A 25827-nucleotide genomic window follows, 5' to 3' on the forward strand; every position below is an offset into this window, starting at 1 on the left:
GACTGAATTGTAAAATTGAAACTCCCAGAGCAAACACTTCACTAAGGATGGATCCATGTACTCTTTCTACTTCCAAGAACACAGGCTGTATTATTTTTAAACCAGACAGAAATGAAAATATTTCTTACCAGGGAAATTTCAGGAGGCAGAAGGCAGATTGAACTACTGAGCTTGTATATGTGTCAAAAACAAACATTAAAGTAAAAGTTGCTTTCAGACTCTGAATTGTCTCTGGAAGAAGCCAGACATAAGCAGAGTCAAAGTGGGTTACCACTGATTTAATGGAACACCAGATACTGTGAATTTATTGTTGAAAGCCTAGGTAGGTCAATGGTGAAACATTTGTGGATGAAATGAGCTCAAGAAATGTGCATCCTTTGCAACTTGGGGCTGTTCAATAAACATTCTCATGCACTTATGAGCAAACTGTGCTGCTTTTTCTCTTTGAGGAATCTCTATGAATGGACCAATATTTTCTTGAATTGGATAATGAGTACAGAATACTGGCTGACTGCCGCAAAAATACTTTCCAGTTAGTTTGACAGCTATTCTTTATCATTTCTTTATCAGTATTCAAAATTTTCAGCTGTTTTAACTGAAAATTTAGGACAGGTGGGTTTCCTGATTAAGTAAGATAAATAGTGTCATTTAGACCAGCCTGGTGCTAGAACATGAATCATTATGTAGTTGAATACACCTGCGTAAAGAAAACCGGCACAAATATTACACACTGTTTAAATTCCTGTCTGAAAAGAAAAACGTATAGATGACTTCTAGGCCTTAAACTGTCTCAATACAGAACTCCCTTGCACTGTAAAATGCTTTTCACTTTTTGGTTAACACAACTGAGTTGTGACTGGCTCTTCGTGCCTGTGTTTCTTAGGAAAAATCACTAAAAGCAAAGAGATCACAAAATTCAAAATGTTCCCACTCCCAGGATTTCAGCTTTGGTCTAACATTGACTACTATGCAGAGGTCTGCTGTGTGCCAAGTTAATCTTTACATTCTCAACTAGTAGTAGTCTGATGACCTATAGCATAGTGGCAAAAATTTCCACTGTATCCAGCATACACTTCAGCACATTTAATATGTTAGTCATCTTTCTTTCAGTCATTGTTGTGCCAAGGAGTTGCAGAGGTTGTAGAAACAGGTTTTTAGGTTGTTCTGTTTTGTGTTTTTGTTTGTTTTGGGGTTTTTTTGGTTTGTTTTTTTTTTTTTTTAATTTAGAGTCAAATAGGGAAACAGTACTCAAGACTGCAATATGAAATCTTAAATTATGATAATGTCAACTTTCTTCTGGAAAGAAATTATAGCATTGTTAAGAAACTCATCTGAAGAGACAAGACTCAATATCTTCCAGCTTCCCAACAGCACACAACAATGAGCTGCAGTGTTTCTGAGGGCGATGGCACTCACGCTTTTTCCCTGTTCGGCCCTTCCGTTGCCCTTCAACACCATTCTTTAATCCTGTATTTCCTGAGGTATGAACTGTAATTTATTGCTCCTTATTTCCACATGCTGACTCCTTCCTTTCCCCTCTAGAGTTATGAAAAATCACTTCTTGGGGTAACTAGGTATCTTTACATTTCTTGACCTGGACACCCTCAGCGTTAAGACCTATTTTAGTCTCTTGAAACCTCCACACAGGTATTCCACAGCTTTGATCTTGTCATCAGGCTTTAGGCAACACTCCATGCACACCATGACTTGCCTGACTACTAGTGACCGTTCAAGTTTAATCATCACTGACTTGGCTTTCCCAAAGTCTTTGACTCCTTTAAAAACCCAACTTAGCCAGAGCAGACTTTCTGAAGTAAGAATGCCTACTGCTGAGCTAAAAAGACTAGGTAAAAAAAAGAAAAGAAAAGAAAAAAGTACAGAGAACCAAAACACCATAAGGTTTGCCTGTAAATATCACAGTCTTGAAGTTATTTTAAATACTGAGGCCTTAAAACCCTTAAAGATCTTCAAGTCTGGGCTAAAAAAAAAAAATGTATACATGTATTTTCATTTGAACACAAGCTGCTGCTGCATCTTTGATTTATCTTTGAAACAGATGTGTTTTGAGTTGAAGTTAGACTTCAAAGAAGAAAGTAAATGTTCAGTAGAAAATATTTTTCTTATTCAGAGTAGAGACTGATAGTATAAATTTTGCTCTGAAAAGATAAAACTGTATTCTAAATGTTCCATTCAGAAGTTCAGAAATTTAACTCAGAAGTACAAGAAAATTACAGTTGTGAACTTTAGGCACATTTCTTCAACAGCTCAAATCCACAGCGTTAAGCAGGAACATATACTATCTGGCTGTTGGGATGATTACGTATATTCATGCTTTAAATGCTTGAACACCCTGCAAAGTTTTTCAGCTGGTTTGACTTAATTTCTGTGGTGCAGAGGCCAGGAATTGTCTGATCCTCCTCCCTTGTTCTTCAGCTTGAGCATTTAACATCCATGCTCAATTCCCGGATGTTTTTGTCTTTGCGTCTAGTCACCTACCCTGACACATACCCAGATGCATACATTATTTCGGTACCTTGCTGAAACATTCTCTCTTCAGTTAAACCCTAGGCTAAATCCTACAGAGTTTTCCTCTTGTCCTCCCCAGCAAGTTTGAGACACTACTCGCCTTTCAGCTTTGTCCAAATGCTCCATGCCTGCAGCTTTGTTAGTGCTTCTTTCTGCTTCCTTTCTCTGCTTGGGCTTTTGTTGTGGTTTAACCCCGGCTGGCAACCAAGCACCACGCAGCCACTCACTCACTCCCGCTCACCCAGAGGGATGGAGGAGAATCAGAAAAGAATGCAAAACGCAAGGGCTGAGAGATAAGAACAATTTAATAGGTAAAGCAAAAGCCGCACATCCAAGCAAAGCAAAACAATCAGCAGGCAGGTGTTCAGCCATCTCCAGGACAGCAGAGCTCCATCACGCATAGCAGTTACTTGGGAAGACAAACACCATAACACCAAATGTCCCCTGCTTCATTCTTCTTCCCCCAGTTTACATACTCAGCAGGACGCCATATGATAGGGAATATCCCTTTGGCTGCTTTGGGTCAGTTGTCCTGGCTGTGTCCCCTCCCAGTTTCCCATGCCCCCCCAGCCCTCTCACTGGCAGGGACCAGGAAACTGAAAAGTCCTTGACTTAGTATAAACGTCACCCAGCAACAAAAGAAAACATCAGTGTGCTATCAGTGTTATTTCTCACACCAAATCCAAAACACAGCACTGCACCAGCTACTAAGAAGAAAATTATCTCTATCCCAGCTGACACCAGGACTTCTGTTTACAAACCTCTCTCTTGATTTCCCTTTATACTTCCTCAGCTTCTGAGCTGGTTTCTCCTATGCTCAGCCTTGCATTAGGATCTCCTGTTTTGCTCTTTTCTGCCTGCCGTGGTTTAACCCCGGCTGGCAACCAAGCACCACGCAGCCGCTTGCTCACTCCCCGCCACCCAGATGGATGGGAAGGAGGATGGGAAAGGAATGTAAAACTCAAGAGTCGAGATAAGAACAATGTAATAGGTAAAGCAAAAGCTGCACATGCAAGCAAAGCAAAGCAAAGCAAAGAATTCATTCACCACTTCCCTGGGCAGGCAGGTGTTCTGCCATGCCCATGGAAGCAGGGCTCCATCACGCATAACAGTTACTCAGAAAGACAAACACCATAATGCCAAATATACCCACCTCCCTTCTTCTTCCCCCGGTTTATATACTCAGCAGGATATCACATGGTATGGAATACCTCTTTGGCTAGCTTGGGTCAGCTGTCCTGGCTGTGTCCTGTCCCAATTTTCTGTGCCCCTCCAGCCCTCTCTGGCAAGGCCCAAGGAACTGAAAAGTCCTTGATTTAGTACAAACATCACCCAGCAACAACTAGAAACATCAGTGTGCTGTCAGCATTGTTCTCACATCACAGCCAAAACACAGCACTGCACCAGCTACTAAGAAGAAAATTAACTCTATCCCAGCTGAAATCGGGACACTGCCAAATTACTTCAAAGTCTTCCACCTGATAGAAGACACACTTCACCCAGAAGCTGCTTTTACCAATAAACCAGTTCTTTGTTTACAAAAAGAAATTAACATTTCTCCTAGATTGTGGTTTCCAGGCACACATCCTGTTTCCTATTAATAGACCAATATTTTGTGTAGGCAATGAGCAGGGTCAGGGCTATGATCGTCAATGTTCTGTTCCATTTTAAGTGTCAAAATCTGTTAGGTTTCAGTTATGATCCAGCTGTATGATCATACATCCTGATGCAAACGGAGAATACTGGAATTTTTTCTGCATGTGAATAGTCAGCAAGAAGAGATTTATAACCATGTCCTTAATAATATCAGCTTCTTAATCCTTTTAGCGTGTAGAGAAATATTATGTCTATGTAATATTTGGAGAGACTGATCTTGAGTTATTCAAGGTCAAGCTGGTATATGTATTGTAGAAATGATTGTATGTCTTATCTTTAACTTCACATCTTATTTATAGTACATTTCCTCCTTTTTGTATCTTTAGTGTGAAGACAACAATGCTAGTGATAAAGATGATAAAGAACTGGCAGGCATCTAGGTTTAACCATTCTGTCACTTAGGGCTGCGTTCAAGGTCTATATATAAATGAGCTTTGAAGTGAATTTGACTACCTTTCCTTTAGTATGTATGAGAGGCTGCTTTACACTAAAACAGAAATGGAAAGATTTTACCTTTAGCTATATGCATATAATATTACTACATAAAATTGTAGCGTATATATATTATAAATATAAAACTAAACAAACCTATGTAAAACTATATGTGGCTATTATTTGTTTTATGTATAGCTATGTGCTATTCATCACCATTCAAAAAGTTTAACCATTTAATAATATGTCTATAAATATAGCAATAAAATTAGAATGATATTTTATCTAAATCTGTGCTTTTTGCCTTTAATATGTATAAACAGACTAAAATAATTATCTGAAAATAAATTACTTTATTGTAAGCTTTATGTATCATTTGAGGTTACAACATTGCAGCATCCCAGAGGATCATTGAATTCTTCTCCTGCCTCGTGCATCTGCTGTGCGAACCCCCCATTTTATTCAGGAATAAAGAAACAATAGCAAAACAAACAAACAAAACATCAAGCAGCGACTCCTAGATGTCTCAGAACATTTTCTTGGTTGCTGATTTCACCATCTTCCTGTGTCTGAACAGCTCAATTTCTGAACTTATGTGGAGTAGCTTAAATAGCATGACATTGTACTTGCAGGATAGACACCCACAGAATCATTTTTTCCCTCTCTGTTCTAATAAGATTTCTGAACTTACTGGATCTTCTTTACTGCTTTTCATTACTGTCATGCATGATAATATTAGGAGCAAGAAAACAGTGCAATATTCCAAAGCATCAAAATGTGTGTAGTTGTTTTGCAGTTGGCAGCAGCAGCACTGTGGCAAGTTTGAAATGTATTCTTCTCTCCCCTTCTTCCTCACCTCTTGCTTTTGTCCCATTAGCATTGATCTCCAGAACCTGGTGTGCCGGTGGCAGGGAGGAGAAGCCTGTTCATAGCCCCCTCTGGGGAGCCCTCAAAAGCCTGAGGGCTAGTTCTGTATATGTGTTTGGAAAGTGTGCTAGAACTAAGCTGTATGATCAGCTTTTGCCTTGCAACCAGGGTCTGATTCATCAGCCATTTTTCTACATGTCTAGTCCACATACTCACCTTGTTCTAGGGCCTGATGAACTGTATGTGCCTTCAAAAAGATACCAGTGGAGTTTGGGTCTTGAGTACTGAATGGTGTTCTGCCTATGTAAAATATATTGGTGGAAGGGGATTGCAGTATCTGCTCCTAGGTCGTCACGTCTGCTTACACAGTGAGAACTGAGAACAATTAAGTGACAGTTTCTGCAATAACAGTTTGTGTGCTTGGGTCTTGTTCCCTGCTCATCCTGAGGCTGAATTGGAAGCTCTGTCCTTGAAGCTCCTATATTTCCATTGGGTTAGAGGATCCCATAGTATTGTTCTTCAGACACTTCAGGTGTCACTTATTTTCTGATAGAAACTAATATGCCTTTAAAAGCATGAATCAAAGGAGTATTTTAATTTAAACCGTCTTAACTTGCTAGTCTCTTACTGACCTGAAAGATAAAGAAATGTAAATTGTATTCAAACCTCTTAATTGCTGCCAATAGCAATTCTTTTGTTACTCTGTAAGTGAAACAGTAGTATCTTTTAGAGAACAAAGCCCGAGGTAAAAAAGCAGTAAGTGCCTCATTAGCAATACTGAGCTACAAGTGTGCCTAAGACCCCACAGACTTCAAGCCAAGAGTTAAAATAGGTTACACTGAATGGATGACTAAATTGTTCCAATAACAGTCTCTCTTTGATGAAGGTGCCTAGAGCTATCGGTTCTCAGGTCTGCCTACCATACCCATCTGTCTTTTACCATTCAATACAGTTAACTTCTTTCTCAATTCAGTATCTTCAAGGTATTTGAAAATTGGGAACCAGAGATTATAAAATAATAGCTCTTGCAGTAGCCACTCACAGTTAAGAGACTGTTAAAGTGATTGGGTGTTTATTTTAGTGAGTATCACAGAGCACTAAAACAAATAAAAAATGCATTAGTTGTGAGTTACAGAAGGAGACGTTTTGAACCACTGAAGCTGGGTGAATCAAACCTAGAAAATTTAGAATATTCTTTGTGCGTTAGTAGATATATATCTATATTACATTTTGGATAGACTTTAAACCAGACTGCAGGCATTTCCCTTTCATCTTCTGTATACTTAATAACTTTGTGAAGTTTATTGAATGCTATGACAGAGAGATGCTATAAAAGAAAAGTGCCTGGCCAATTCCTGCTAGCTTTGCTCATGCAGTTAGGTAGTGCCTGCATCAGTAAATCATACAATGCTTTTTCCAGCACTAGAAGATGAACTGATTTCTCAGCTGTCTTCAGCAACCAAATGAGAACACTTTTAGGTCTCTTCCATCTCAAAAATGCTCTAAAGTGAAGAAAAAAAAAAAAAAGCTCAAGCAAAAGCACTTGCTGAAAGAAGCCATGTTCTTTTTTAATAGTTGTAGCAAATGGGACAAATGGCACATGGGTGGTAGACAGAAAGGTAACTTGCCAGTCGAGTACAGATTTCACTGAAGCCAGGTAGATTCCCAGTTCTGATAGTAAGTTTCAGAATAATTCAAGACACAGGTTTGAGTTTGTGTCAAAAAGTGCATAAGGTTGATTCATACATGTATATTTTAAATAGATCATTAAATAAAATTGAATGCAACTAAGTAAAATCCAAGAGCTGGTTTATAAATAAAACAAAAAAAATCTACTGTTTCTCCCAGCAGAAAGGAATGAAGAAAAAGTTAATGTTTGATTCCAGGCACATATTGTAGCACTCAGTTACTGGGATGCGGAATGTGGCATAGAAATCTAATTAGAAGAAAGTTTATTTGTCTTGCTAATTCTTTGCTTTACTGCAGTCGTTCACAAGGAAGAGCATTCACTGAAGTCATTCAGTGTAAAGTAAGTGGTATTTAAAGACAGACACCTATTCAAAATGTGCATGTGCTTCATACAGTTGCATGAGCAGAAGAGTTTGCTTAAAACATTTTACTGCCCATTCCCAAAACATACTTAGCATGGTCTTTCTGGAAGGACACTGCAGGCTAAATACATCATAGCCTACATCTACCCCAGCTCCCTCAGCAGAGCTGAGGAATGCTCCCGGGCACAGGGACTCTGTCCCCTCTGCTATTAAGTGATAGCACAGTCCTGGCACCACCTATAGCTCAGGTCAACTATAACTGTCTCCCTGTCCCCTTCTGGTGACAGTCCAAGGACCAAAAGAATAAAAGAATTTATGGACACGCACATGAGCTTTCCACACCAGCCGGACTCGTCTGTAGAGACCAGCTCAGAGTGTATTTTTGGTACTGGTATATATATAACCCATGGGGTACCGCAATGCACAGTGAATGCTGCCCTCTCTCATGGCCCCAGGACAGGTTTGCCCAAGGGGAATGATGCTTCTGGCTCATCTAGGGTGAGGGTTTTAGGAGTGAGTTTGCTACATGTGAAGAGCATCCCAATTAAGAAACATTCAAGGTGTAGTCCTTGGCTTCTAAGCCCAGATGTGTCCTAAAACTTGCCTTCCCTTGGCCAGACTTCTCCTGGGCTGTTGGCTTGCCCTGTTGCTACAGCACCAGCTTAACTGCACTTAGCATTCAGGTGACAGCAATCTGCGTAACTAGCTCGGGCAGTGATGTGAGAAATCCCTCACTAGTGTTCCTCATTCCCTGTTGCCTTCTTGCTCCTCTCTCACCCAGGGCACCACAGCTTACCAGCTGGCCAAGTGCTGGCATGGTCTCGAGTCACTTACCATATGTCTGTGCTTATTAGTAGAAAATCTGGGAGCAGGGAGTATCTTCATGCCCTCCTATGAGTACTGTGGATTTAAGTACTACTCAATTCTAGCTGCAGCCTGTCCTAGGTGGGCTTGCAAAGAAATCCTTCAGCAATAAAATTCCTCCCACAGACACAAACTTTTTTTAACAAGAAGTGGTTTTCTGGTAGAACCAATATCTGGTCCCTGCATGAAGAACATGATAGAAGAATGTCAGTGGGCATTTTGAAATTAAATGTTTGACGCCACTGTTTAAGCTGCTGCCAACTTGAGAACTATGCCAAGAAAACTGCAATCTTAAAAGTTAGTGAAAGCACCTGGAACACATCTGGCTTTTGGGACACTCTTTCACTTATACCTGTGATAGCCATTATAAGTCACTGAAATGGCCTTTAATCACTGTGCCTGATGCATTTCTCTAAATATGGCCCATGTACAAACTTCCAAAGAAATGTATAACTGGCCTGTGTTGATAACAGGAAGGGAAACAGATGAGGTTGTTAAAAAGTCAAAAAAAGAGTGTTGTTGAAGAAGCTCAAAATTTCATATTGTCAGTTTGGTAAATGCCTTGTTAGAGATAAACCTTTTGCGACAATTTTCTTCAAGTTCTGCAGAGAATAGGGTTTTTAGTCATCTGGAAAAACTTGGTATGATTAACTCTGATGAAAAATGGATTAAAACCAATCAGTATTTAATTAACTTGGTTGTAATCATCATATAAATAAATTGTTGCCTTACTGTTAAATCTAAACTGATTTCTTTTTTTCACTTTTCTACATTATAAATTTTGGTGAAAGTTTCTAAGAGCTTTCATTATTTTCAATCATAATGAACTATATGACATCAATCAGCAAATTAACCCAGTAATTTATATGTGGAAAAATAAGTAGACAACTTATGCAAAACAATTAATAAGTGATCAATAATTACTTTCTCATTAAGACACGAAATAATTTCCTCTTTAACATCACACAAGCATGGCATTTTTAAAAGACTTATCAGAGTCAAAATCTTAGCTGTACAAAAATACTATACACTTCTGAGACAATTAATTTTAAAAAAAAACACCCAGACCCATGAATTACACATGACCTGAAATTAGATCTTAAAATCTGAACTTCTGTACATCTTTATTTGGTATAATATGAGTAGATTATATTCAATACAATGTCATTTGGATGCATACAGCTTTTTTTTTATATTTCATAACAGCAGTTTATCTATTCAGTGCTTGGCCAAGAAATATACTGACTGATAAATAGATGTTTGCAATATTTTTATCCTGTGCATGGTAAATTGGTCCTAATTAAGCAGGATTAGAGTGGCATTGATGCTTCCATATGAAATAAAAAAACCTCACCACCAAGGGCTAATTTACATTCTTATTATTCACCACATGTGAAAACATAATAGCTTTGGCAAGATAAATGAGGATTCTTTGTCAGCAATCCAGTGTCTACAATGCATTTGGAACTGGTTTCTTTGCTCAAATTGATAACAAAAATCTGATCTGAAGAAAATGCTCTCTTTTGGTTTTTCGATATGCTATGCTAGTTCACACTGAATTATGTTGCATTAGATCATGAGCCAAGCAGTGGGGGAGGAGGGAGGGGGAAAGCGGGAGGTGGAGGAGAGTGAATGTGTGACATAATCTAAAGAGTGCTTTAAAATCATTGGAAGTACAGAGGAAGCAGCAGTATATCAGGAGCCCCTGTTAAGTGCTGTAACTTGAGTTCAAAAGGGCATAGATCCTGACTTTTGCTTCCTTCATCACTTGTTTACAACTTCCAGAAACACATTATTACACAAGGAGGCTGTGACAAGATACAGATGCAGAAAAGCAGCAGTTGCATAGCTGGGAGACCCTAAAATCTCAGTAACACAGAAGTTCTTAGTACATGAAGCACCAGTATAAAACAAAGAACAACATACAAAATTCCTAACAGTCCCACCTCCCAGCAGCATGCATTAGAGTAGACAGTTAATAAAGAATGATAAAAAACTACTACCTGACACTTAATAATTTGCCAGCGGTTTATTATGCTGTTACATGATATGACACTTCTGTAATTTATTTTTCTTTAAAGTCATGTAATGAAACACTACATTGTAAATCTAAGTTGTTTTCTTACTGCAGAAAGGAAAAAGGAAAATGTCAGGCTTAAAGAGTCTAAATAGATGTTTAATGGAGGTGGCAAGAAGGAAAAGCAATAGAAATAGTTGTAGAAACAGGCTGAACACCCATCTGCATGCAGAAATCTCAATTTATTTTTATTCTAATGGCTGAAAATTTTTTTACAAAATGTTAGTGCAGATACCTATTACAGATTCAGAATATGATAGTCAACAGTAAGTGTGCAAGGCATAATTGGCATATCTTTTGGGGGAGACTGATGAGCTTGTAACGGCCTCTCTTTGTCTAGACTCTGCTGATTACATCCCATTTGCTTTCCCTTTTTACTGACAAACTTGACTTCCAAATTATGGTAATGTTATCATGTTCTTTCTCTAACTGGTTGTATTTACATTTCCTTATCTCAGGATGAGCTTAGAGAAATTCAACTGAAAACAAGTTTCCTTGTTAAGTTTTTTCAGTACCCAGCCAGTTTCCAAAACAGTCAGTTGCTGGTCACTTGTTATTCTTATGCCCTTATTTGCATCCAAACTTCTTACCATCAGTATTTAAGAAAATTTAGAAGTTTAAAACCTAGACTTTAAGTGCTATTGTATGTGAGGCAAAAGAAAAATAGATTGGAAGCTTAAGACCCACAGCTCAATTTAAATTAGTTTTGTGCATTTCATCTATTGGAAGTCTGAGATGTTTAAAACACTGGGAAGTGCTGTGCACCTGGTCTAGGGTCTGTAATGAGGAACAGCATAAGCAGAGATGGTCTTCAGACTCAAGCCTGATTTTTGGTTTCTGTAGCTTAAAGCTTGGTTTTCTGAATGTTATGAAAAATGGAAAATTTCTATACACCTTGAAAAACACACTGACCTACTGTAATATCTTTTTGCAAAATAAAATAATAAAAAAAACCCCAACAAACCAACCCTCTTCCTGCATTGCAAAGTGCTTTAAAAGACAAAGGCCATTTTGCTACCTGTACAAAATGCTGCTCTTTGCTCAGATTCTGGTGAAGTTCTGTGACACAAAGTCCATCTCACAGAAATAGCTTTGCGGCTTTTGTTAGGACAGAATGCCACAGTCTTCTCTTTGGAAAGGAAGCTGGCTAATCAGTGTGTAAATCTAATTAAGGAAATATTTTCAAATTGGCCTAAGTGACAGGAAACTCTTCTTTTTGAAATAATTTTTGAATTCATGTACCCTGAATACAGATGCTTGAAAACATAGAGGGACTCTTTCCCTTTCAAAATGCAAAGGCTAAATCAATGGTCCTGGAGAAGTAAATGACTGAAACCTTAGCTGCAAGGAAATGAGAAAGCCAGTAAACAAATCTATGCTTATGCAACAGGGAGACAGGACAGAACAGAATTTTCTTCTAGCTAACATGCATTTTAAGCTGTGGCAGCAGAATACCTCCAGCGCCCAGCTAATTCAGATCCCCTCCAGAGAAAGAATGCTGGGGACGATAGAGTGGGTAAAAAAAAAATAAAAAATTGCAACATGGAAACTTCTGTTTTTCATTTTGATTTGGAAAATCCAACCTTTTTCTATTTTAATGTTGACATTTTTCACAGCATGAATATTCTGCCTTTCAGTCAGCTATGCCAATCCTTTAGGAGACTTTCCAGAATACCCTCAAAATGCAAATGATGTCATAAAAACCATTTTGCTTGAGTATGCAAATCTGACTTACATCAAATAATCATAAGCCTGAAACATATTTTCACTGAAATGAGAAAATCTGTCAGCAATAAGCAAAGCAAAAACTCGATTTAGGTCTAGGTGGCTTTAACTGTACAAGACCAAGCTCTACACTGGGCTGGATTTGTTTGGATTCCTGTTTTGTTCTCACATGCTCTTTACTCACCCTATCTAATGTTATGCTTTTTATTCCTTTATGCTTCTGCTGTCTCTGGCTTCCTCTTATGTTGTGGATTGCATCAGGCATTTTTTACACATTGGTCTTACTTTATTAAAGCCTTCTGAAGCTACTCCATCTTCTTAACTTGCCATTAATTATCTTGTATGTACAAGCACCGATGGGCTAATTTTTACTTTTCCCCCCTCTATCCTATTAACTAATATTATCGCTCCTATTTCTTCTGAAAATAAGTAATAAGCAGTACTGAAACAATGGGCATGCTGTACTGCAGTGAAATGCAGCCTGTGAAGCCTGTGCTTTTGTGTACAACATAAATGCGTCTAGAAAAGAACATCTGGAGACTGGTATCTCTCTATCATTGTTGATCAGTGTGAATGTTATTATCTCATTGTTGACTTGAGCTCTCATCTGGTGTTATCCACTTTGTGTCTTATAATCATCTCAAGAATAGCCAGTCTTTGTTCCTAGGATCCATTTTTACCACCATTTCACTGTTTGAGGCCCAAACCAAAGCAGTCAGCTGTTTATTCTCCAAGATAAACGAGACACATAATTCTTTAAATTATAAACCATTTTGATTTGAGACCACTTTTTATTTTGTTTCTATGTAGCACTGAACTCAACACTGGCATTCTTAGGCATATGACGTACAGAAAAGTAAATGAAGGAATAACCAATGCATCTATAATCTAGGTTTTATGGTTTCAAATTATGGTGTAGAAAGTTCTCTATTACTGTCTTTTGGTGAGCAGAGAGTTCTATGACTATGTAAAGGGTTTGTGTGCTCAAATTTCATACCAGAAAAGCTCGGTACAGTGTTTTCTGGAGTTGCTGGAAGTACTCAGAGATAGATTCCAGTCTGGTGAGAGTGAAAGGGGAAAGACCTATTGTCATGCCTCCTTGGATGTGAGACGTAGACCCCCTGGGTGGCTTAGGCCCCATAGGCTGCTGATCTTCCCCACTGAGGCATGAGCAAAGTGATGCAGAAGTGAGGGATAATGCAGGACTGCCAAGGTGGATGCAGCTCTGTGGTTTGAGGGGATGCCCAGGTGACATCTGAAGGCAGGGGGCTGGGAGCAGAGCTGAGTGAGCCCCAGGACAGCTGAGCTCAGGGCAGATGAGGTGAGAAAGCTTTTTTGGAGGGCTGGGCAGAGTCCTGCCGAGACCATCCTGAGCTGGGGGTTGCCTCTACCAGTGGCATCAAATCCTGAGGGAAGCTTAATAAAGACTTTGGGGGCTGGGAATGGACAGTAACCCAAAAACTATGCCCAAGTGGGAACTCTATGAAATCTTGAAAAAAATTGTTTCTCAGGGTGAAATATTGTCATGATGCAACCATAGCGTCCAATTTATGGCAACAAGACAAAGGCAGAAGGGGGGAAGCCTGTATTGTGTATAACAGATTGCAATCAGACTTTCAGTATGATCTACCATAGCCTTTGTATTTTCATTTACTGTTATATACATCTTTCTGCACATTAGTCTGAAAAGGAACTAATAACATTTCTGTTCATTGTGTCTGCTGCCTTTCCCTATCACCACAGTTCCCTGTGAATAATTCATACAGTCTAATGCACTTCCTTTTAATTCTGTAACACCAGGACATTTAATTTATGTACAAAATAAGAACGGAGATTCCTTTCATCAGATCAATGAATTAGGTCTGAATGGAAAATCGCCTTACTGGTTGGTGGATTCTCACTGCCGCTATCTCCTTATGAAGAAGTAACAAAAGACTTTCTGTTGTTGATGTTGGAGATTTTAGGGTTTGGGGGACATTATTTTAAATTTTTTTTTAATCTGGGCTACTTTGTAATAATTTCTAATGAATAATTCAAATGTCATGGGAAACCAAAGCTGCTAGAGACTCACTTTCCTATTATTAATTGTAGATTTCCTTTTCTATTAGTAATACTGCACTGAAAGTTTGTACTGAAGAAATCTAATGAGTGTGACTTAAAGCATTTTTAATTTTTCATCCTTCACCAAAGGTGCAATGAAATTGCCTTGGGTTATGTGCACAGACTTCCCCATGAGACATAAAATTAAAAAGATTTCTTCTGTTTCTCAGGGAGATTTTATTTTACTTCAGACATGAGCAACAACACCAGGGATTTTCCTTCTTCCTCTGTAAAAACTAACTTAACTTTCTTCATATGATTGCATGATGATTAACTTCAGCAATAAAAAGGCATTAATCCCAGAACATGAATAGCACACTTTGATGTTTTTCATGGCCAAAATGCATCACCCATTCATTTAAATATCACAGAAAAATCATCTACTTTGGGGAACATTTGATTTTTTTTCTCTGAGTTATTATAACAGGTATGATAAGATTTTAATGAGCTTTAAGCTTAATTTAGTTTATTTTGCTTTATGTAAATAACTCCAAGCCTTTTGTTTTGGAAGATCAAAGTTATTTGCATACCCTCTTCTTCACATAATCTCGCAAACAAAAAATTTCATGAGAATGCTTTTTTGTTTCCTTGGGTATTTTTTTTTTCATTGGTTGTTTTTTTTTTTTTAGATCCCAGTGAAGTATTTATATATGAAAGAAATTCCAGAAGTGTTCCAGTCTTCACGCATATGAGAGGGAGCAGATCCTCACAAGCTATAAATTGCCATAATTTACTGCAATTTTGCACCAGCTGAGAACTAGGTATACAATAAATCTGCGTTTATCTGAGCTTGAACTCACCTCTTCCATTATCAATAAGGGAATGGTTAAAATTTTAACAATTATATTACATCTATACTGAAATACATGAAGGAATATAAGAATGAGATTAGATGAAGTTCCACCCTTCTCTCTGTATTTGAGTGACAGCAGAATAAAAAAGGTGGCCATATTCATGGTTGTTATGTCCCTGGTGGTCAGACCTCTGAGGTTTTGAAGGCTGAGCTACCAGCTGAATCTTTGTTCATGCAGCAGTAGCTTATGAGTTTAGGCCCAAAAATTTCAAGTTTGTAGTTGATGACTCATCCTGGAACATAATGGTATAAGTGAATTTGTACAGCCAAATCTCAATGCACAAGTTATCTCAGAGAATATAATGGACATAATTTGTAACAAAATAAGGCTACACAAGGTTCTGAATGCCCCACAGCAGGGAGCTGCAGCCCTATTCCAGTGTTAACTATTGTGAGAATAACAATAAGGCTAGGATGGGAGATATTATTAGATTTAGGTCATAACTAAAGTAGTCATGCAAAAAGCCTTCTCTGCCTGTCATGTACTCTATAAATCATCTTATACTCTAAGTCCTGTACACAAATGTAAAGATTTTCAAAACTGTGTTTTTTCAGAGCTTGTATCAGCATTAGAAGCAGTTCTTAGCACTGTACACCATAATATTTTGAATAAGAAGTTCTAGTATCGTGAATTTTTTTAAATATCCCTAACTAAGCACAAACCCGCAGGTATTTTTTTAATATATACATATAAATACAACACACACACACATATATATACTTTATTACTGCATTATTGGTATAAGATGAAGTCAACTGAATTTAAACTGTTCATAAATGGTAAAACCAAGGTCAAGAATCCTGCCTCTAGGTCTACTGCTCTAATAGAGCTGTGAAAGTGTATTATAACGAAGTAATTTACAAAAAAAAAGACATCAGGCTGAAATGATTTTTGCTGTGTACTGTCATTATGTGTCATGGAATTTACAGCTTACGTGAACTAGAAATATTGCCTATACTATGCATGAAGGAAGGGATGCAGGAAAAGGATTGCTTTCCTTAAGTAAGCTGTAAATGACATTAGAGTCTTTGTTGAAAGAAACACTATTAAACATGCTTTTAAAATATATATATATATTATATATATATATATATATACACACATTAATTGGTTGTTTTGAAATTTTCAGAAATTGTTGTTACCAGGACAACTCAAACTTTTACATATTCTCTTTTAGAGAGAATTTGCACAATAAACTCACAGGGAGGTGAACCACTGGTCTGCTACAGGATATTGTGTAATATATTCATTTAAATGGCTGGAGCTAAGAACCCTTAAGCTGATCCATCATCTAATTCACTGTCTCTAGACACAATGATGTTTATAGGCTTCACTGGATACTCTGAAATTTACCCACCAGCCATTATGGATACTTGCATCTTCTGCAGCTACCTGCTAGGATACTCAAAGGCATCCAGAATCTTTCATATGAACGTGTCCTGCACTGTAATTCCTGCCTATTGGAGGTTTAATGTGAAATGATGTGATGCCCTCAAGATCAACTGCTTTGCATTTACAGTCAGGGTTTCCAAAGGAAGTACAAGGGTCTCGAAACTCAAGTCAAATTTATGAGTTTGGCTGCAAAATTCCACTGAGATGTGCATAATAACATTGGATTAATAAAATGTTCTGGAGAGCAAAATAGATCATGGAGAAAGGTATTTTAATAGGTCACCCTCTATCCATCCCAGGCTCTGTTTAGAAAACAATACAATATTATTGGAGTTAGAAGGACAGCAAACCAGAAGCAGACTGGTTGTGTTATAACCCAGTGATGGGAAATTTAACTGTGGAGGGTTGGATGCCAGTACATTTGAAATTCATATCATTAAATTAAACTAGAAGTTGTTTTGTGAAAAGGAACTTCCAAGTCTTTTATTGTAATTCTTATAAGCCCTCTATTTGATCTGAGTCTTAAGTAATTTTTAATATTTTAAGAAACATTTTGATAAAATATATTAGAACACTGTACTGTTAGCACTGCTAACATCAGCTAATAGTAGGAAGTAATATGATCTTAACCAGCACTTCTTGAAGACTTCTGAAATATTCTAAGGTCTATTGAAAACTGATTGGTCTATTCACCATGTATTATTAAAGTGCTTATCAAAAGGTTAGATATGCCTGAAAGAATAAAGATTTAGCATTGTTACAAAATCTGTGGCTGGCATCACAGCCATGTAAGAACACTCCTACTCCAGGTCCAGGTGACAGTAATTATAAGAGACAAATTTAGACTGCAAGGGGAAATAATGGTGGATCGACAACATTAGCAATAACACACAGAAGTTAGTGCCTCTAGTAAGTTGCTCTTTTCCCAAAGTTTATTTAAATAGTCAAGTTTCCCACCAAATTAATAAAGAAGTGATTATGAGAAGTGTCTGGGAACATCCTAAGAGAAAAGCTGTATGGGCTACTGAAATTAAGCAGGGCTCATTAACACACAACCCAAACCCCTGAAAACAGCAAAAAAAATCTCTGATGCAGGGAAGAACATGCAGTTTTTTTCCATTAGTGGCAACAGGATAACTCACTTCAGAAGGCCATTTAAAACAATGTAAAACTATCACTAATTTTGCATACATTTGATAAGGTCTGAATTCATCTTTGCTAGGAATTATCAAACAAAAGTTACTTAAACTCAGAAGAACTTGGTACTGATATCTGTCCTCTGTAAAAGATGGAAGCTCTTCTGGAGCAACATTAAACATCCTTTCAAAATAAGGGTCATAAAGACAAGCAGAAGCATCAGTGTTCCCATTCTTTGTACGAAAAATCAAGAGGTGCAGGTAGCCTCTCAAGGGATACAGATAAAATGCAGATGATCATAGGCAGTCAACTGTTCCATTTTTGAAGGTCCAAAACAAAATTAATTTTGAAAATCATTGGGAAATAGTCTTCATACACTAGGCATTTAAAAACCTGATTTTCATTTGGTGGATGTAAAATGGTTCATGTGAAATCTTACAATAAATCCTAGAAATGTTAAATAATTTGCATGAGTCTCCCAAGCTGGCCTGCAGTGGGTTTTGAGTAGGTAAAAGTCTCTGTTCTGAGCAAACCTATGAGTACTATGCTAATGTTCTTCCTATTGCTACTGTACTGTGTTGGTGATTCACCTACTACTAAATAAATAAATGAAAACCTGAACCTTTTTCCCAATGAACCAGTTCCAAGGTTTCTGTAAACAAAAAGATCTCCCAGAACATCAATGTTTCCAAAGGAGGAGTTATGTCCCTCAGATCCAAGAGGGAGTTAGAAAAAAGGTGGCATAATGATCTAGCAATAATATCCCCATGCTTGGTTGCATTCTCTTTGTTAAACTTCCCTATTAGCAAACACTGCTCTATGGGGCAGGTTAACAGATATTTGTTGTCTTGTTAAACAGCTGAGGTGTTGGACCAAAAAAGCATTTAGTGCTCAGGTACAAACGTTAAAAACTCTGTCCAAAGTTATGGTTTTTCATGTTGTATTGGAAGAAAAGAAATGGAATTGTACAGAAACTAAGAAATCTACCATTTTGTCTTCCTGTGTATTCATATACTGAAAATAAACCAGCTTTATTTATGCCTACTCTGTAGCGTTTTAGTACTTAAATATAAATCCATCTAAGAGAATTAGGGAATTCTCATAGACATCATGTTCAGATATATTTTTGACAAATGACAATGCAGTAGCCATTTGAGCTTATTTGTGTAGAATGTTATGCTGTTGAAGCCATCTGCTCAGAAGTAGATCAGAGGCGAAATATATCTACATGACTTTAAATCTACAGAATGGGGCTACAAGAACTCAGGATCCATCAATCAGTAGCTTGCACTGCTACGTAAAGTATCTGTAACGTATAAAGACTTCTTGGATAATTTTTTTGGCACTAAGCCTGTCTTCAACACAATGCATCATCTGTAAACATGCAAATTACTTGGCTTCCAATAAGTCTCCTATAGAAAGTGCATTCTAATTAAATTTAAAGGCAGACTGGGGTTTTTTAATTAGGATGAATTATTAAAATGTTACTGTTTATGGTAGTGTTCTTTATGCTTTACAGTGGAAACTGCATTGTAATTTCTAAAATTACTTCAAACACTGGAAGAACGTTTTTATTTATGCCTCTGCACAGCATTAAAACCATAAATGGTTGGTACTGTCACTAGAATGAGAAAGCTATAAACAGTAGTTAAATTAGAATATAGTAGAGTGTAAGTGTGTGTGTGCACACGTGCGCATGAGAGACAGAGAGCGAAAGATCAGACAAAAGGTAGTAGATGTATGTTAAAATTATTTTCTTACATAAATGGGTTATGCCATATTACATTTATTAAAATGTGTTTATGGAACATTTACCATACTACTCATTTCTGATAATTAAAATAAATGAAAAAATGACCCAGGCTACCAATCAAGAACACTGCTTGTGCTTATGGACTGTGGAGTGAATTCTAATCCCTATTACACTCGCCAAATTGTATCAAAGCCAGTGAGTCATTTTGTATTTGAACCTGGGTAATGAAAGGCAAATGTTTAATATGGCCTTGTAACCCTTTCTAGCAGTTTATATGTATATCTAACCATTGAAGTTCACAGTATACCTCTCCCTCTTTTATTTTTTACTGTACACAGGTGCACCTATTTCAAGATGTTAAACAATGCATAGCATATTCAAAGCAGATTATCTATTTAATCACATTCCTGCAGTGAACAAAGGATAAAAAAAGGTAAAGGAAGTGGACTTTGTAGAAAACAAAACAAACCGAAACAAAGCAAAACAAAACAGAACAGAACAACCACTCTTCCCCATACTTTGGCAAAATCTGTCAATGGGAAGGCCTGCCAGGGTCTTCCCTGCCACTCAGACTCTATGGCAGAGCTGGAGGGAAACTGGTTCTGTATTCATCCCTTTAATTGTCAAGGGAAACAATGTGAGTTGGTAAGAAGTCACAGCATTGCTAGACAGTTAGCTGCAATGGCTATAACACATTCCTCCAGAGGTATGTGGTAGTTTTGTCATGAGTTTAGGTAGAAGTAAGTGGGTTTTAAGCTTAACGGCTTATATATTTAGGATGTGAGCTCATGTGCTGTATTACTTTTTCATATTGACATTTAGATCCTGCCTTTCTTGTTCTCATCTGTTACACTCAATTTCAGAAAGCACACACACTGCGAGGTTATCACTGAACAATACTGTACTTTTCTTCAAAAATAACTTTTCCTGCAGCTTGATCATCTTCTCTTTCTTGAGTCCTTTGATTCTTGCTATATTTTCAGTGTTGCTTCCATACCTTACGTCTCTGATAGGTCTCTGATGCTTAGCAACTCTGATGGGTCTCTGAAGAAAATTCACATTCCTAATCCATCTTCAAGTTTTTTCCTGGTCTGTTCCACATGTTTTCTGTCTCTTTGATGTAAATAATAACCAACAGCTTCTCCTTCCTGATGCAGCAGACCTCTACTCTCCAATGGGAGTATGTTTGTGACAGAGCTCAGTCTTCTCAGCTGTTGGTCCCAAACACAGAGCTTATTCTTCCAGAAGGTGGACTCATATACCCCACTGTTTTCTGGCCCCTACAAAATGCTTTTATCTCTGATCTTTCCCTTCCTCAAATAGCAATTTATATATTCATAACTAAAACTCCAGAAAACATGCTGCAGCAAGACACACCATGGTATGCTGGCATGCAGTTCTCCCCTGGGGCTGGAGATAAGAGAGGAACCAACATGACAGATGTGACATTTCTTATTGGAAGATTCTTGGACAGAGCACTGATAAACACTATCCAAATCTGTATAAAAGAGAGGGAATAATCCTGAACTTTAACTAATCTCTTTTTTCATCTTCTCACTAATTACTCCACATAAACTTTAACTCATTTTTATTTAAAACCTCTAATATTCAAAACAAAGCCGAACATCTGAAAAAAATATAAGGATTAAGAGCTGGTTTTGTTTTCAGTGAACTTTCTCCCTCTACTATGCTGGTCACTCTCTTTGTGATTATTATGTTTATATATTTATAATATTTCCAGTTTAGTGTGTAGTAACAAATGATTTAAAAATTGGTTTGAAATCCAAAAGGTCAGTAAAATGGAAGTGTAAACAAAATGGATGGAGGATTAGAGATAGTATCAGAGGCTATGAAATGGCATTGTTCATATTACCAGTGTCTCAGTTACCAGGGCAAGCTCACACTATCAGACTCAAGTTACCAGGGTCTTCCTTCTTACCCTTGGAAACAAGAAATTCCTAGAGTTCAATGGCTTTTATTATGACAATTTTACTCCATTAAAAAAACCAACACTATTATCAAATTATTGATGTTACAGCCTAAAAAACCCCCAGATTGTAAGGCATTGCAGAAGCACAAAGATGGGCACAGAAACTGAAAGTTTCAAGAAAGAGTCTCCTACTCAAAGACAGAGACCAGGAGGGAACACAGGAGTGCAGGCTCAGTTGCCAAAGTGACAAGACAGGACAAAAGCATTTTTACTGTTTTGCTGTTGTTTTTATCTGGTTATGAAGGTGTGGAGGCTGGGCCACTGGTAGGGAGCTAGGTGGGTGCTCTTGTGATGCTGGTGGTGTGACCTCATGCAAAGGATCCTGGATGTTCTGGGGTGCTTCCAGGTCACCCCTGTGGCAGATGGACCCACTGCCATTGATGAGTCTTCCTGAGGTGGAATCGACCTCCACGGGCTCCACGCTATTGTCTGGTGAATTAACAGCCATTGGCCCTATGGCATGCTTTAGTGGATCAGCGTCAATGGGCTCCATGTGGGCTTTGGTGGGCTGACATATCTAGGCCTCACACCATGCCTCAACAGACAGACACACCAGGGGCCCATGCTGTTCCTCTGTGTGCTGCATGCCATCATTGCATGAGTGCAGACAATTGCTGTCATGGCACCAGGGCTGGTGTTGTTCCTCCTCTGCTGATGCCCCTTCCTCCTGGGAGGTGCCTTCCTTCTCTGCAGCTAGAGATGGGGACCAGCTTTGCGCTGTCCCATGCCATGATGGGCAGCCACCCCCCTCACTGCTGCAGCTGATCTTCCTTCCCAGCATGCTTGGCATCTGAGGGCCTCAAATCTCGGCAAATTGTGAGCCAGCTGCATGGCCCTGGGTTTTAATAGGTCCCAAGTAAAAGTCAGTGAGGTGGCTGATGACAGCAGGAGGCCACTATGACAATGATTGTAACTGGCCGATGTGTGTGGCCAGATATGGAAGGCTTGGGCATAGGGGACCTGTGACCTGAAAGGGGATTTTCTGGGATATTCTTTTTTAACAGAAACTGATGGGAGCTGGTTCTGCCAGGGTTATCCTTGGCATACAGAATGCAGGAGAACATGACACAAAGGTAACAAGCCCTGCCAGAAGTCCCAGATTTCCAGGTTAACCTCTGTAAAATATGAAAACCGTTGTGTTTGCACCTGTCACTAACAGTCATGTTTATACCATCTTGGACTAAATGATCTGGTTATCGAAGACCAAATCTCCCATAACTATGAATATTTTTGTCTTTTCTTCCATTTTCTGTTTGACACTGGTATTAGGCACCATTGACTTTTCATTCAAGACTTCTTAAAAGCCATATCCTTGACTTGCAGCTAATTTATTTTTGTTGATGAATCTTCCTCTCAGTACCTCAAAAATACTGCTAAAATACCATCGCTAAATTACCTGAGTCATAACAGGCTGCTCTAAGTCCAGGATCTATTATAACAGAGAGACTTGTCAGAATAGAGCAAACTAACCCTGCCTTGACTCACGTTCCCTTTGCTTTTGTGCCTGGCAAATTCTTCTGAGCAGCTTTAAGGTCACCTCTATTCCTCATTCCTTGTGACTTTATTTGTCACATGTCTGCATCTCACAGAAAGATTATTTAATTATCTACGACACTTTGCATGTGAGTGTACACTTTTCAGTGGCTGCCAAGTGGGCAATTATTGTTAATGACAGTTTTCTTTTTGAAATTTTTTTTGTGCAGTAACACAAAATATTTATGTTTCATACCAAAATAAATTAACTGAAAGGCAAAAGTAAGTACTGCCTTCCTGTATGCTTTAAAATATTGGCTGATTCTTTATTTTGGTATATGTAATATCTAGGATGTATGGGTTAAAGATAATGTAGGAAACTTAAGGAATGGATATTCAGAGATATTTCTGTTACCATCAACAGAATGAATAAATGCATCTTTGAAAATCTAGCCTATAATCATTTATGTTCTTTGGCTTTTCAGTAAAAGCCATGAAGACTTCAGATTTTTTTCCCATTTTACATACATTCATTTTTCTCCAGTTCTAAAAATATTTTCATGTATAGAAGGAAAACAAAACTTTTTTTTGACAGTCAACACAACCTTATGTATTACTTTTTGAAATGCCAAGTTAAAATAATGTTCACTGTGGACAAACATCCCACTCGTTAGGAAGCATAAAAGGATTTTGCTGAAGTGCGATCTTCTATCATTCTGTCACTTTGAAATTGTTTGCAGGTTCACAGCTGGACTACAGCAACCCAAAGTACATTGCTAAGTGAAAGGAGAAGGCAGGTGACAATTACATGAGAATTGCAAGTATTACTGCAAGTAATTTTGTTAGGAGAAAGCTGCCAACTATAAAGCAACACTTGCATTTAAAAAGAAAAAAGAAAAAAGAAAAAAGAAAAAAGAAAAAAGAAAAAAGAAAAAAGAAAAAAGAAAAAAGAAAAAAGAAAAAAAGAAAAGATAAAGAAAAATGAAAAGAAAAAAAAAAGAAAAGAAAAGAGAAAAGAAAAAAGAAAAGAAAAGGATAAAAAAGGAAAAAAAAAAAGACAGCAACCCTCCCCTCCCTGAATTTTTCTTAATCCTTTGTAATGAAGTATTTTCCAGTGTTGGGCACAACAAGAGATATTCATAAATCAGCTTCTAAAACAAAAAACCCCAAACCTCACACCCCAAGAAAGCTGGAGTTATGAATATAGAATGATTGCCTTGAGTTATACATTTTACTGTGTCTGAACTGTCAATGTAAAAACTTGGTAGGTAAGCATAAGTTATGTCAGCCTGCATGTCTAGTACTTTAAAGCCTGCATGACATAAATGTGTCATACAACATAGTCAGAAATTTCATATTAATTGAGTGTGGTTATTCAGACACACTCAATAATTTACAAACTCCACTATTACATACAGAGGTATCCTATCTTAATTACGTTGTCAATTGTTAACAGGATTATTGAGGCTGGTTGAGGCAATCTTCATTTTAAATATTGATAGGAATTTTTCAGATTTTGTTTCCATATAACATCTGCAAGTGGTATTTTGTCTGTGTGAGCAGGATATTAATCTGAAATATACAGTATGTTAATAACCCATTTATTTTTATTTCTATGCCATGTGCTTTCAATGTGCTTTCAGAGCTGAAACAAATACTTTCCACGTAGAGATTATGCTGTATTATTACTGCTAACTCCAGCATTAATCCAAGGGAGTTACATAACTTTCTTGATAACATGATGGTAATGAACAGCAAAAGAAGGCAACCCCTCATAAATATGCTTTATTCTGGGTTTAAACTCTGCTCCTCACTTTGTACCCAAGTGCAAAGCCCAGACAACATGAGTATCAAGGCATGGTTCACATGAAGATTAGGTACCAAAACTTGCTGTTCAGAAAACCTCAGATCAAACTTTGGGTGCTATTGAATTTTACATTCCATAAACATTTTGGTTTCCCATTTTAAAGGCTTACAGATATCCAGAATTTTGGATCTCTGTCTCCCTGGACATGTCTTAGAGTTGACAGGGCTGAAGAAATGGTGTTCAGCTAATGTCTAAACTCTAAAGAAATCCAGCCACTATAAGTCTAAAAGTCACCTGAGGGGCTGGATCCTGTATGTGCTTCAGCAGCAAGTTTAACATACAGTGGCTTCCAGAACATCCTCTATACAATTCTGCTTGATCTTTCGCTGCTGTGGAGCTCTGTTTAGTTACAAGACACTGTGTACAGAAATACAGGATAAACCAGCATTTTATCATAGATTTTTTTTTTCTTTTTCTCTCTCTGATTTTTTGTTGATTTCTTTCTTTCTATATGTGTCTTCTGAAAGTGCACATATATTAAGAATTTCTGCTTAGTTTTCTCACCATCTCATTGATGCTTTGGATTGCAAAACTAAATTGTAATGCAAAGAAAATACACAGGTTCATAATATTTGGATACATTTAATTCATTCAGATTCCAGGGGATAGATTAGATTTAAAGATTTTTCAAGTTTCCTGTCCTAACTTTTCCTTATTTTTATGAGTCTTTTTAGGATCAGAAGGTACAGTTAACAGAAATAAAGCTAATCCCTCCTTGTTGTTTGTGAATAAAGGATGCTTTGAGTATACATCATTTCTGTATTAAAATGTCTACAAAATAAAAGGCTGATAAGAAATTAACAATGTTTACTTTATTAAATCAGACTTTCAATACTTCCTACAAATAGATCTATTATTAGTCTTACTGTAAGTGCAAGCATGTTAACGTTGGATATGGAAGAATTTATGACCTTATTTCTTTAAATGCTACAGACTGATGTGGATATTTCCAACAGCTAGTCTCTTTTGCTATGTGTGTTTAACAAAGGCCACTGGCTTAGCAAGGCACAATTCCAGGCACGTACCTGCACATAAAACTCCTCTGGCCCCCACTGTGGACTTA

Source organism: Falco biarmicus, chromosome 3 (assembly GCF_023638135.1).
Source record: "Falco biarmicus isolate bFalBia1 chromosome 3, bFalBia1.pri, whole genome shotgun sequence".
Classification (NCBI taxonomy): Eukaryota; Metazoa; Chordata; class Aves; order Falconiformes; family Falconidae; genus Falco; species Falco biarmicus.